Source organism: Chaetodon trifascialis, chromosome 14 (assembly GCF_039877785.1).
Source record: "Chaetodon trifascialis isolate fChaTrf1 chromosome 14, fChaTrf1.hap1, whole genome shotgun sequence".
Lineage (NCBI taxonomy): Eukaryota > Metazoa > Chordata > Actinopteri > Chaetodontiformes > Chaetodontidae > Chaetodon > Chaetodon trifascialis.
Genome location: NC_092069.1, coordinates 9,360,902 through 9,375,084, shown reverse-complemented (window position 1 = coordinate 9,375,084; position 14,183 = coordinate 9,360,902).

The window sequence follows — 14,183 nt, the reverse complement described above, 5'->3', positions numbered from 1 at the left end:
CTAAAGACCATGCCTGAGGGGGATGTGGGCAAACACTCTCCACTTTCTAATGCTCACTTTCTCCATTCTGCCTTGAGGAGCATTGTGAAAAAAAGAAAGGTATTATAGAAGAAGTACAGTACAGACGTTTAAACAGTTATTTCTCTGCCAGTCTTAATGATATCCCAAGCAACTTTAAGAAAGGTTTTAGGGTGGAGAAATATAGTTTGCCAATATTTATTTTGCTTTGAGATTTGTTAGATTTCATTTAGTTGTATTTTTATTTATTTGTTATTGTATATATTGATTGTGCAATTAGAATTATCCATCCATCCATCCATTATCTTCCGCTTATCCGGGGCCGGGTTGCGGGGGGAGCAGTCTGAGCAGGGACGCCCAGACTTCCCTCTCCCCGGACACTTCCTCCAACTCTTCCGGGGGGATCCCGAGGCGTTCCCAGGCCAGCCGAGTGACGTAGTCACCCCAGCGTGTCCTGGGTCTTCCCCGGGGCCTCCTCCCGGTGGGACATGCCTGGAACACCTCCCTAGGGAGGCGTCCAGGGGGCATCCGATAGAGATGCCCGAGCCACCTCAGCTGACTCCTCTCGATGCGGAGGAGCAGCGACTCTACTCTGAGCTCCTCCCGGGTGACAGAGCTCCTCACCCTATCTCTAAGGGAGCGCTCCGCCACCCTGCGGAGGAAACTCATTTCAGCCGCTTGTATCCGGGACCTCGTTCTTTCGGTCATGACCCAAAGTTCATGACCATAGGTGAGGGTAGGAACGTAGATTGACCGGTAAATCGAGAGCTTCGCCTTTCGGCTCAGCTCCTTCTTTACCACGACAGACCGATACAGCGACCGCATTACTGCAGCCGCTGCACCGATCCGCCTGTCAATCTCACGCTCCATCCTTCCCTCACTCGTGAACAGGATCCCAAGATACTTAAACTCCTCCACTTGAGGCAGGAACTCTCCTCCAACCTGAAGGGAGCAAGCCACCTTTTTCCGGTCGAGAACCATGGCCTCGGACTTGGAGGTGCTAACTCTCATCCCAGCTGCTTCACACTCGGCTGCGAACCGCCCCAGCGCATGCTGAAGGTCCTGGCTCGAGGAAGCCAACAAGACAACATCATCCGCGAAAAGCAGAGACGAAATCTGCTGGCCCCCGAACCGAACCCCCTCCGGCCCCTGGCTGCGCCTAGAAATCCTGTCCATAAAAATGATGAAGAGAACCGGTGACATAGGGCAGCCCTGCCGGAGTCCAACATGCACTGGGAACAGGTCCGACTTACTGCCAGCAATGCGGACCAAGCTCCTGCTCCGGTTGTACAGGGACTGTACAGCCCTCAACAGAGGGCCTCCAACCCCATACTCCCGGAGCACCTCCCACAGAATGACGCGAGGGACACGGTCGAATGCCTTCTCCAAGTCCACGAAGCACATGTGGACTGTTTGGGCAAACTCCCATGAACCCTCAAGCACCCTGTGGAGGGTATAGAGCTGGTCCAGTGTTCCACGGCCAGGACGAAAACCGCATTGTTCCTCTTGAATCCGGGGTTCGACTATCGGCCGGATTCTCCTCTCCAGTACCCTGGAATAGACTTTACCAGGGAGGCTGAGGAGTGTGATCCCCCGATAGTTGGAACACACCCTCTGGTCCCCCTTTTTAAAAAGAGGGACCACCACCCCAGTCTGCCAGTCCAGAGGCACTGTCCCCGTCTGCCACGCGATGCTGCAGAGGCGTGTCAACCAAGACAGTCCTACAACATCCAGAGACTTGAGGTACTCAGGGCGGATCTCATCCACCCCCGGCGCTTTGCCACCGAGGAGCTTGCGAACTGCCTCAGTGACTTCAGCCCCGGTGATGAATGAATCGGCCTCCAAGTCCCCAGTCTCTGCTTCCTCTACGGAAGACATGACAGAGGGATTGAGGAGATCCTCGAAGTATTCCTTCCACCGCCCGACAATATCCCCAGTCGAGGTCAACAGCTCCCCACCTCCACTGTAAACAGTGTTGACAGAAAGCTGCTTCCCCCTCCTGAGGCGCCGAACGGTTTGCCAGAATTTCCTCGAGGCCAACCGGTAGTCCTCCTCCATGGCCTCCCCGAACTCCTCCCAGACCCGAGTTTTTGCTTCTACAACCGCCCGAGCTGCCGCACGCTTGGTCTGCCGGTACCCATCAGCTGCCTCAGGAGTCCTATGAGCCAACCAGGCCCGATAGGACTCCTTCTTCAGCTTGACAGCATCCCTTACTTCCGGTGTCCACCACCGGGTTCGGGGGTTGCCGCCACGACAGGCACCGCCGACTTTACGGCCACAGCTATGGACGGCTGCATCAACAATGGAAGTGGAGAACATGGTCCATTCGGACTCAATGTCTCCAACCTCCCTCGGGATCTGGTTGAAGCTCTCCCGGAGGTGGGAGTTGAAAACTTCCCTGACAGCGGGTTCCGCCAGACGTTCCCAACAGACCCTCACGGTACGTTTGGGTCTGCCAAGTCTGTCCCGCTTCTTCCCCTGCCAGCGAATCCAACTCACCACCAGGTGGTGATCAGTTGACAGCTCAGCCCCTCTCTTTACCCGAGTGTCCAAGACATACCGCCGAAGGTCAGATGATACGACTACAAAGTCGATCATTGACCTCCGGCCTAGGGTGTCCTGGTGCCACGTGCACTGATGGACACCCTTATGCTTGAACATGGTGTTCGTTATGGACAAACTGTGACTAGCACAGAAATCCAATAACAGAACACCACTCGGGTTCAGATCGGGGAGGCCGTTCCTCCCAATCACTCCCCTCCAGGTGTCACTGTCGCTGCCCACGTGAGCATTGAAGTCTCCCAGCAGAACAATGGAGTCCCCGGTTGGAGCACTTTCCAGTACCCCTCCCAGGGACTCCAAGAAGGCCGGGTACTCTGCGCTACTGTTCGGCCCGTAGGCCGAAACAATAGTGAGAGACCTATCCCCAACCCGAAGGCGCAGGGAAGCGACCCTCTCGCTCAGCGGGGAGAACTCCAACACATGGCGGCTGAGCTGGGGGGCTATAAGCAAGCCCACACCAGCTCGCCGCCTCTCACCGCGGGCAACTCCAGAGTAGAAGAGAGTCCAGCCTCTCTCAAGGAGTTGGGTTCCCGAGCCCAGACTGTGCGTGGAGGTGAGCCCGACTATCTCTAGCCGGTACCGCTCAACCTCCCGCACTAGTTCAGGCTCTTTCCCCCACAGTGAGGTGACATTCCATGTCCCCATAGCCAGAGTCGTTGTCCAGGATTTGGGTCGTCGGGGCCCCCGCCCACGACTGCTACCCATTCCACATAGCACCGGCCCCTTCTGATCCTTCCTGCGGGTGGTGGGCCTACGGGAAGGCGGGCCCACGTCGCTCCTTCGGGCTGTGCCCGGCCGGGTCCCGTGGGCAAAGACCCGGCCACCAGGCGCTCGCCTGCGAGCCCCAACCCCAGGCCTGGCTCTAGGGCGGGGCCCCGGTGACGCCAATCCGGGCGACGTACGCTTCCTTGCTTTAATTTCTTTCATAGGGGCTTCTTGAACTGCTCTTAGTCTGACCCGTCACCTAGAACCTGTTTGCCTTGGGAGACCCTACCAGGGGCATTAAGCCCCGGACAACATAGCCTCTAGGATCATTCGGGTACTCAAACTCCTCCACCACGATAAGGTGGCAGTTCAAGGAGGAGGCAATTAGAATTAATTGCAATTAATTTAAGGCCCTAAATAAATACAAAAACTGGAATGAGCAATACACTCTCTATTTTTTTTTTTTTTTTGCAGAAGTGGCATTTTATTCTTCAGGTCAGTTCTATTTTATGTTCATCCCCAAATCTTGACCATAATTTGATGTCATTCAAAATTTCAATAATTAATCAGAACTGAACTTTGGCCTGGTGTAAATAATTATTCTTTAGCAGTTACTGTTATGTAATATGTAGCCATATAATGTACTGTATTAATCATGTAATTCATGGCCATATGAGATGTCGATTGTGATATTATATATTTCATTTTTTATGTTCAACGCTGTTAGAATTGAGGAGAGAATCCGACAAAGATTAGGGAGATTTCAGCCTTTGAAAATCACATTTATTGAATAAGTAAAGCCGACATGAGATTTATGCTAGGGCACTGTCATTTAAGAATCATACAACTGTTGGGGTTTCCTCTTCTTTTCCTGTTGTGTCTTTGTGCTTCCCTCTCCGTCTGTCTCCTGTCTCTTTATATGCCTAGTAGATGTCACTGCAAGGTGTAGCTGGCAGGTCTGGTCTGACCTCCTCCTCTCCTGAGCACACCTGCCTCTAACCATGCAATCAAGACTCACCTACTGCCTCGGTCGGCTTTCAAGCCAGTATTCTTTTATAGAATTGTCCACTCAACCATGTGGTAACAACTGAGACCCCTGTAACAACCTGAGTATTGTGCAACTTTTTTTCTTTCCTGCTTTCCTGCCTGGGTGCCTTACCTCCCGTCCACGCCCTGTCAGTCTGTGTTGTGAGTAATATGGATTTGCACACTCTCCCTGCCTGTTCACTGTCAGTCATGTTGTCAGCCCTTTGTCTGGGGATTTTCAAGACTCATCTGTTATGGGAACCACTGGAGACCCAGGTGCAAGCAACACACACACACAGTACAAATATAATGAGGAAGATTTAATGATAAGAAAAGTTAACAAAGGGTACCCAGGACAGCTGGGGTGAAATGAGAAAGAAATAAGATGATCTAGAAAATATAATACAAAACACTTCTAAACAGAACTGGCTAATCTATTGTCTCCTGAATTTACAACCTAACCAAGAACTAGGGGAACTGGAATGAATACTAGGAAAACAAATTAATCAAGAAAACTCAAAACTAATGAAACGACTGGACGAACTGAGGGACTTAACTGGGGGCAGTGAGGGAGACAGTAGACTGGCGCTGGCAGCGTGGTGGAGAAGGCGGCAGCAGCTGCGGCTGGAGGTGGAAAACCATGCAGACGTGGAGAAGGCGAGAGGTGAGAAGATGATCCGGAGGAGACGTTTGCAGGTAATGACCGAAATGAGTACTGGAACGAGGAATCTGCACACGGAACAAACTAGGATTATTTCACGATAGATTTGTAATCAAAACGCTTATGGAGCCAAAGTTTGTAGGTTTACAGACTGGCGACGAGTAGTGGGCTCCTGTCTCTTAATAAGCGCTGCAGCAGAGTGAGCTGATTGGAGTGCTGCCGCTGGTGTGCGGTAGCCTGATTACAGATTCACCATACCTGTGCTGCCGCCGCTGCCTGCACGCTGCCTGGGAGAGAGAGAGAGAAAGGAAGAGCGAGGGGGAGAGAAAAATGCAGAAAGGGAGGAAAAGGTTGCGCTACACAACGCCAGAGGTGCTGGGCACAACAGTACCCCCCCTCCACGTGCCCCTCCAGGGGTACGAATATGCTTCATAGGATGGGCCTGATTGAAGTCCCGGATCAGGGAGTAATCCAGGATCTGGCGTCGCAGAACCCAACTCCTCACCTCCGGACCGTATTGCTCCCAGTCCATGAGGTACTGGAGACCCCAACCCCTCCTCCGGACGTCCAGGAGCCGACGGACCGTGAAGGCAGGAGCGTCATCGATGACCCTGGGTGGAGGGGGGGGACGGCTAGGGGGGGCCAGAGCGCTGTTCATCACAGGCTTGAGCTGAGAGACGTGGAACGTCGGGTGAACCTTCATGGAAGGCGGGAGTTTCAGGCAAACAGCGCTGGGGTTGATGATCCTGTTGATCTCAAAAGGTCCCACGAAGCAAGGTGCCAACTTGCGTGATTCCACTTTCAGTGGCAGATCCTTGGCTTTGAGCCACACTCTTTGGCCAGGAGTGTATGCGGGTGCAGGGAGTCGGTGACAGTTGGCATGAACTTTCATTTTCTGGACGGCTTGGAGCAGGGATGTTCGTGCTTTTTTCCAGGTCCTGCGGCATCTGGCGATGAAAGCTTGCACTGAAGGAATATTGAGCTCGGTTTCTTGGTCCGGGAATGTGGGGGGTTGATAACCCAAGGAGCACTGGAATGGAGAGAGACCCGAAGAGGAATTGGTCATGGAATTATGGGCATACTCAATCCAGGGAATCTGAGTACTCCAAGAGCCAGGGTTTTCTGAGGACATGCATCGGAGGAATGTCTCAAGCGTCTGGTTGGTTCTTTCCGTTTGCTCATTAGACTGAGGATGAAACCCCGAGGTGAGGCTGACCGTGGCCCCAAGCGCACCGCAGAAGGCCCTCCAGACCTCTGAAATGAATTGGGGTCCACGATCAGACACCACATCGGAGGGGATACCATGGATCCTGAAGACATGTTGGATAAGGGCGTCAGCGGTCTCTCTGGCGGAAGGAAACTTGGGCAAAGGCACAAAATGGGCTGACTTAGAGAAATGGTCAACAATGGTCAAAATGACAGTGTGACCGTGAGAGGGGGAAGACCTGTGATGAAGTCCATAGCTATGTGTGACCAGGGTCGATTAGGGACAGGGAGGGGTTGAAGAAGGCCAGAGCTGGGTTGATGGGGGGTCTTGTTCTGGGCGCAGACAGGACAAGCAGCCACAAAGTCTTTGGTGTCCTTCTCTAGGGTAGGCCACCAAAATCTTCTTTTGATGACCTCCAGCGTGCTGTTGGACCCAGGATGACAGGCGATCCGGGAGGCGTGACCCCACTGAAGAACTTGGGATCGGACAGGATCAGGAACGAAGAGTCGGTTAGGAGGAACACCTTCTGGGACAGGATGCTGGCCTTGAGCTTGACGAACCAGGGCTTCGACCTCCCAGGTAAGGGAGGCCACCACGCAGCTTCTAGGCAGGATGGTCTCAGGCTCCTCCGGGAGTTTGTCAGGGGAAAACTGGCGGGAGAGGGCGTCGGGCTTGATGTTTCTGGTGCCGGGTCGATACGTGAGGGTGAACTGGAACCTTTCATAAAACAGCATCCACCTGGCCCGGCGAGGGTTCAGTCTTTTAGCGGAGCGGATGTACTCGAGATTCTTGTGGTCAGTCCAGATAATGAATGGATTTTCGGCGCCCTCTAGCCAGTGTCTCCATTCCTCGAGCGCCATCTTGACGGCCAACAGCTCCCGGTTGCCTACATCATAATTATGCTTCGCAGGTGCTAGGCGACAAAGGAGAAGGCACATGGGTGAAGTTTTCCATCTTTTGGGGAACGTTGAGACAGGACTGCTCCAACTCCTGTGTCAGAGGCATCTACCTCCACGATGAACTGCAGGGACAGGTCAGGCTGGGTGAGGATAGGAGCAGCGGTGAATCGGTCCTTGAGGTCCTGGAAGGCCTGGGTGGCATCCGGGGACCAGCTGAAACTTCTGGCTGTGGAGGTAAGAGCAGTTAGAGGTGCAACAATCTTACTATAATTTCTAATGAAACATCTGTAAAAGTTAGCGAATCCTAAGAAACGCTGTAGTTGCTTCCTGGTCTCTGGCTGAGGCCATTCTTTGACTGCTGCCACTATGGCGGGGTCCATTTTGATCTCCTGGGGAGATGATGTAACCGAGGAAGGACACAGTTGCAGCGTGAAATTCACATTTCTCGGCCTTAACAAAAAGTCTGTTCTTATAAAGTCTTTCTAGTACTTGACGTACATGCTGGCGGTGTTCTTGGAGATTTCTGGAGTAAACTAAGATGTCATCGAGGTAGACGAACACAAAGCGGTTGATCATATCTTGGAGGACGTCGTTTATCAGGTTCTGGAAAATGGCAGGAGCGTTGGCATTACCAGGTATTCGAAGTGTCCCAAGGGGGTGTTGAAGGCCATCTTCCACTTGTCACCCTCTCTGATGCGGATGATGTGGTATGCATTTCTCAGGTCTAACTTCGTGAAGATGGAAGCGTCGTGGAGCGGATTGAAAGCTGAGTTGATAAGAGGAAGTGGGTAAGTATTTTTAACGGTGATCTCATTCAAACCTCGGAAGTCGATACAGGGACGGAGGGAGCCATCTTTCTTTCCAACAAAGAAGAAGCCAGCTCCTACAGGAGACGAGGAGGGGCGAATGATACCAGCAGCCAAGGAGTCTCGGATATACTCCTCCATGGATTGGTGCTCAGGCTTGGACAGGTTATATAACCTACTCTTGGGCAAGGTGGCGCCAGGGAGCAGCTCAATGGCGCAGTCATAGGGGTGATGTGGAGGCAGAGACAGGGTGTCTTCTTTACTGAAGGCGACGGCTAGGTGGTGGTACTCAGGAGGAACTAGGGACAAGTCTATGGTTTTAACAGGTGCAATCTTAACAGGAACGGAGGGAGTCAGAGCTGAACGCAGACAGTTTGCATGACAAAATGGACTCCAAGAACAAACCTCTTCCTTGACCCAATCCAGGTGAGGATTATGATGTCTCAGCCAGGGATAACCCAACACCAGAGGAGAACAGGGATAATCAATAAGGTGAAGACTGATTTCTTCTCGGTGGTTACCAGCAATGACCAGGGATGCTGGAACTGTTCTGTGGATGACCTGAGTGAGATTCAGTCCATTGAGACCTCTGGCGTCAAGGGGAACTGGTAAAGGATCACAAGGAACACAAAGCTGCTTAGCTAACTCACTGTCAATGAAGTTCTCTTTTGCCCTGGAGTCCACTAAGGCAAGGACAGGTATAGTCTGATCTTTCCAACCCAAGGAAACAGTCATCTGGAAACGTTGGGGGGTCCTGATGGAGGCCCGACTCACCACTAGCCCCCCGGAGCGAGGAGACTCTATCAGGCCGTGGAACTACTCATCATACAAACGGAATTATGCTCCAGAGTTGTGCCAACGAGACTATGTCCACAGCCACCCGACAGCCACTGAGAAAAGGAGTTTCCTCATTCAAAGCTCCCCCCCAGATCCCTATAGAGCCATACCATCAGTCCAAAAGGCAAGGCCCACACAACTTGTGTCAACCAATGGAGGCAGAGACATGCAGAATGGACACCCACTCTGCTGCACAAGCTGCATTGGCGTATGTTTTCGTGAAGTCCACATATGCGGATTGGAGGTGCAATCCCAAGCTGGACAGGGTTCCATACACTGCTCCAAGGTGAAAACACTCTGCAAAAGTCAGCATTGTATTATCTTCCAGTCATTGAGGCCTCACCAACAGAGATGTCAACAGTCAACACGATCCTGAAGCGAAGTGTCCAGATTGCTGACCAGCTAGAACTGGATCACATAGTTTTAGTGTTTGACCAAGCTATATATGCCAAAACACAGCTATTCCACTGGAAGAATGATGACTTTACACAGCGTTTGGTGATTAGACTCGGTGAATTCCATACATGCATGTCCTACCTGAGTGTTTTAGGTAAAAGATTTGGAGATGCAGGGCTTCAAGATATTCTCATCGAATCTGAAGTTGTTGCCCCAGGATCCATCAATGGGGTGATCAATGGTCATCACTACAATCGCAGCATGAGGGCTCACAAACTTCTGTACGAGAGTCTGCAGCGTATCAGATTTATCACCTTCCTGGACTCCTTGCCACCACAAGAGAGAGCTGAGTACATGGATGTCATGACTGAGATGAAACGTGCTTTTCCAGACCAGCTGATGAATGTTTTGAACGCAGATCAGAGGTTTAGTAGCATGTGTTCAAAATACACTGACTTTGTGAAGAGAAAAAGCTCAGAAAATCCAACTTTTGCTTTCTGGAGTTCCTACATTGATATGATGCAGCTACTCCTACTGTTTGTGCGTGCAACACGTGAGTCAAACTGGCAGCTTCACCTCTCAACGGTCCGGCTAATGATGCCATGGTTTTTTGCCTATGATCGTGTCAATTATGCTCGGTACCTACCTCCATACTGGCTGGAAATGGTGAATTTGCCAATTACACATCCCTCTTGCCACAGAGAGATTAGTGTGAAAGGCCAGTGGACTGTCCAGCGACAAAGTGCTCATGGATTTGCCTCCATTGCCTGTGACCAGGCTATTGAGCAAACCTGCAACAGAGATGCCAAGACGAAAGGTGGCTGGACAGGCATAACACAGAATCGATCTGCCGTGTATCACTGGATATTGTCACAACATGAAAGGGCTGCTATAGCAAGACAATGTGAGTCCATGGCAGGAATATCTCCTGAAGTACGCACACGAAAAGATCTTGACAGAACACGGATTGATGCTGATGAAAAGGCTGTCTGCAGAATCATTTCCACCATTGATTCCATGCTGAACCCTTTTGATACATACCAAGAGAGCATTGTGTGTGCTAGTTCTGGAAGAGTAGCAGCAGAAGACGTCACAAAAGATTTGCTTGGAGCATCAGAAAAGGGTGAGCATGCTATGAAGGAGTTTATGGAACAGAGATTGTTGACTAATTCAGTTGACATATTTTCACCCATAAAGTCACAAAAACTGAAGACCTTCAGTGACCAGGGTAAGGCAAAAAAGAAATCTGAAGCAGGCAAGGAGGTGATTTTGCGTGCCGACAAGAAGCTGTTTTCCAGGCTCCTCATCCTAGGTCAAAGCAGAAAGATAGGAATGAGGGAAATTCTGTCTTACTCCTTGGGGACTGTTTCTTATCCTTTAGCCAGTGCTGATGGTTCACTTGTTAAAACAAACAAATCAGCTCTAATGGATTTATTAGAGAGCAAAGGAGGAGACTGCTTAGTTGACAGTGTTCCAGCAGATGATGCCATTCTTTATTCGATCCCGACCAGGTACATTTGGAGAGCTTGCAGAGACCATACTGCAGTACATAGTTCAACTTGCTTTGCAGCACAAGTGTACACGCATTGACTTTGTTACTGACCAATACCCACAGATAAGCATCAAAAACTTAGAACGGTCAAGCAGAGCTGATGGAGGATCACAGTGCATGCAAATCTATGGCCCGGATCAGAGGACCCCAACCCAGTGGAAAAAGTTTCTATCTGAAGGAACAAATAAAGAAGCACTTGTTGAATTCTTGTATGTTGCATGGACAAATGCAGACCTTAGAGGAGTGGGCAAAAACCTGTTTGTGCTGTTGAAGACCTGCAATGTGATCATGAAGAATGTGACACAAGGGTGTTTTTACATGCACAACATGCTGCACAGGTGCATACAACTGTCATCATTAAGAGCCCTGACACTGATGTGGCAGTCATTGCTGTAAGTCTGCAGACAAATTTACCATGCAGCTTATATTTTTTCACAGGGACGGGCAACAGGACACGCATCATTGACATTACCAAGGTGTCATCAGCTCTCGGACCCAGTGTGTGTTCATCCTTGATTGGGATACATACGTTCACTGGGTGTGACTCCACAAGTGCCTTTTATGGTAAAGGCAAAAGAAAGACATTTTATGTGGCATGTGTGAAAGATGAGTACCATAAGGCTTTTTAAAATCTGGGTTCTGACTTTAACTTGGACCACTCAACTTTTGCACTACTTTGCAAATATGTATGCCACCTGTATGATCAGCCAGCTGCTGAAAATGTCAGTGAGGCCAGGTACAACGCTTTCTTTATGGCATCATCGGCCTTGCCAGAATTATCTATTCCCCCTACAAGTGATGCCCTCCATCAGCACTGCAAAAGGGCAAATTATCAGGCTGCAATCATGAGGTCTTGTGTCAAGCAAAAGATAGGCGCTCCATCACCCGCTGGATACGGTTGGCACCTGGAAGATGGAAACCTACAAGTCACATGGATGACAAGAAATCCAGCCCCTGACAGTGTTTTGCATGTGATACACTGCAGTTGCAAAGAGAGTGCCTGTGAGACAGGCAGATGTTCATGCATCTCTGCAGGACTCTGTTGCACAGACTTATGCAGGTGTTGCAACTGTTCAAACACAAAGGAAATCGAGAAGAGGGAAGATGACAACTGTCCTGACACTGACAGTGAGGACTAGCATGTAGGCAGTTGTCTGAGAATTGTAGGCTATTGCATTGATTTCATTGGTAACATTACCATTCATTTTTGTATGCTGTTGTATATATTGTAAATATGTATATATGTTTTCCATGCAGATTATTTTATGGTTGATCAGAGTTGTATTTAGTTATGAGCGAATAAATGAAGGAATGAATAAATGAATGGTCCTTGTCATTGACCTACAATTATTGCCTTTTATTGATCAAAACGACATGAACATTAAAATTTCACCTTATTGTCTATTTGCCTCATTGTTCTTCTTGGAGGCAGTTATGTATAAAGCACTGTTTAGTATCCATTTGGCCCACTTTAGAAGACTTTAGGTAGAATTCCTCTATATCGATAACGTTGAATGAAACTAGGGACGTCCCCATGTTTCCGGGCTGTTGTCATAATGGAGCTACGCGATTGGTCTAGCACAATCACGTGACGACTCGTGCCACCACTCGCGAACCAAAATATTACTACGCTCTGAAGAAGCTAGTTCGACATGAAATGCCTCGCCGTAAATAATCGGCAGGTTTATTTGCAACAAACTTTTAGTTGTATACTTAACAGAAGTCGTTCTTTTTTATGAGCTAAAGATTGTGTAGTTCGCAGACGTTGGAACGAGATGAAACGATAACAGGGTTCACCTTATGGCCTATTATGGCGTTGAGGGATGGCTGCCACATCCCAGACCTAAGGACATAATTTAACTGAATTATATCATACCCAAAAGGGGCTTCAGACAGACAATGTAACATTATATAATATTAATCATATCAAACCCTTACCTGTCGGCTAATTCTCGCTGAAAGGAGCCAGTCGTCAGAAACCCCAGAGTGGTCAGCACGTGGATATGCACCGGGATGGTGCGGTTCCGGCGGGTGGGTCTATCTAACACTGGGCCCAGTTCAGCACATAGCTCCAAGAGCACCGCTCTAGGGAATCTAAATCGGCTTATTAGCCAGTCATCATCATGGGCCAGGAAATCTCCGTGGTCCCTAAAACTTCTCTCCATCCTGATCCTACAATTTTTGTGATCTTCCAGCAGTGCCAGGGCATCCATTGTGCAGCATTACGCACGAGTGTCACCGCACTATTTATACGCTTACTCAGCAAACTGAATGATTGTTACACATCTTGTCATAATTAATACTAATCCATCAGTGCCATCCACCGCTCTGTATCATTTGAAGATGGAAGTATGATATATGAACATTGTGCATACAGCAGTAGGCCTAACGGCTTACTAAAGGAACACATCTATAACGCTGCAGACTTGGGTGTTTATGATTACGCGGGTCTATAAGTCTGATATGTGATGACATTAAATGTATGAGATCAATCTGGCTTCAGTTCACCACCTCACCACCTGCACCGCCAGTTACCCCTGTCTCCAAAATGTTCGTACGCAAGCATCAAAGTTGGTGTACCGGTGTGCACATTCTCACGCTAAGTTTATTTTTAGAAATCACAACCTTTGCCTAGGAAGTTGCGTACGCAACTTTCAAGCCCCGTTTTGTGCGTAAGCAAGTTAGTTAAAATTGATCATTTGTTGCTCTTGTCGGGTTTGAATGGGTAATATAATTGAATATCACCAGCATACAAACAATATGACATCCCACTGCTACGGCTAATTACCTGACCCAGAGGCAACAAATATAGTGAAAATGGTATTGGACCCAGGACAGAACCCTGTGGGACACCACAAGACAGAGTGTGGCTGTGTTGCCCACATGTGCATGACTTCACTTCTTGTGTTGCCCACATGTGCATGACTTCACAGCAAGTCAGTACGATAGCTACGACAGCCTGTGTTATTCTTTCTTGGAGGCTGTTACTAAATGTGCAAGACTGAATAAAAGTGTTCAAGTCCAAACAAGGATTCTGCTGAATCAGAAATTGCTGAAGACAATGATAATGATTCAGAAAAAGTGGACCCAAAAAACAATGGGGAAAACAGAGTAATCATGAGCTCTCCTTTCAACATTAGCTGTGATTATGTAGTTATATGGTTTCACATAATTCATTTAGTGTGTCTGCTGTTTAGACAATGTAGACAATGCTGTAGACAGGTCAATGCTGTTTCTATGACACACAACACAATAAAACCACAACACAAACAAGGCAACCAGAGAGGCCATCTGTTCAGACAATTTATTTTGCCATATAAACACTTTCCCCTGTTTAAATTCTAGTGAACACTGCAGATGATTCTGAAGAGTGTTGATTGCTCAAGGTCAAATACGTATGTTGTGTATTATTTGATAGATCTCCTTATTCTGTGCATTTTATTATTTGTATGAATATGATTGTGAGAGAGTGGTTAATTACTGCTTTGGGGTCATCAACAGCATCACAATTGTC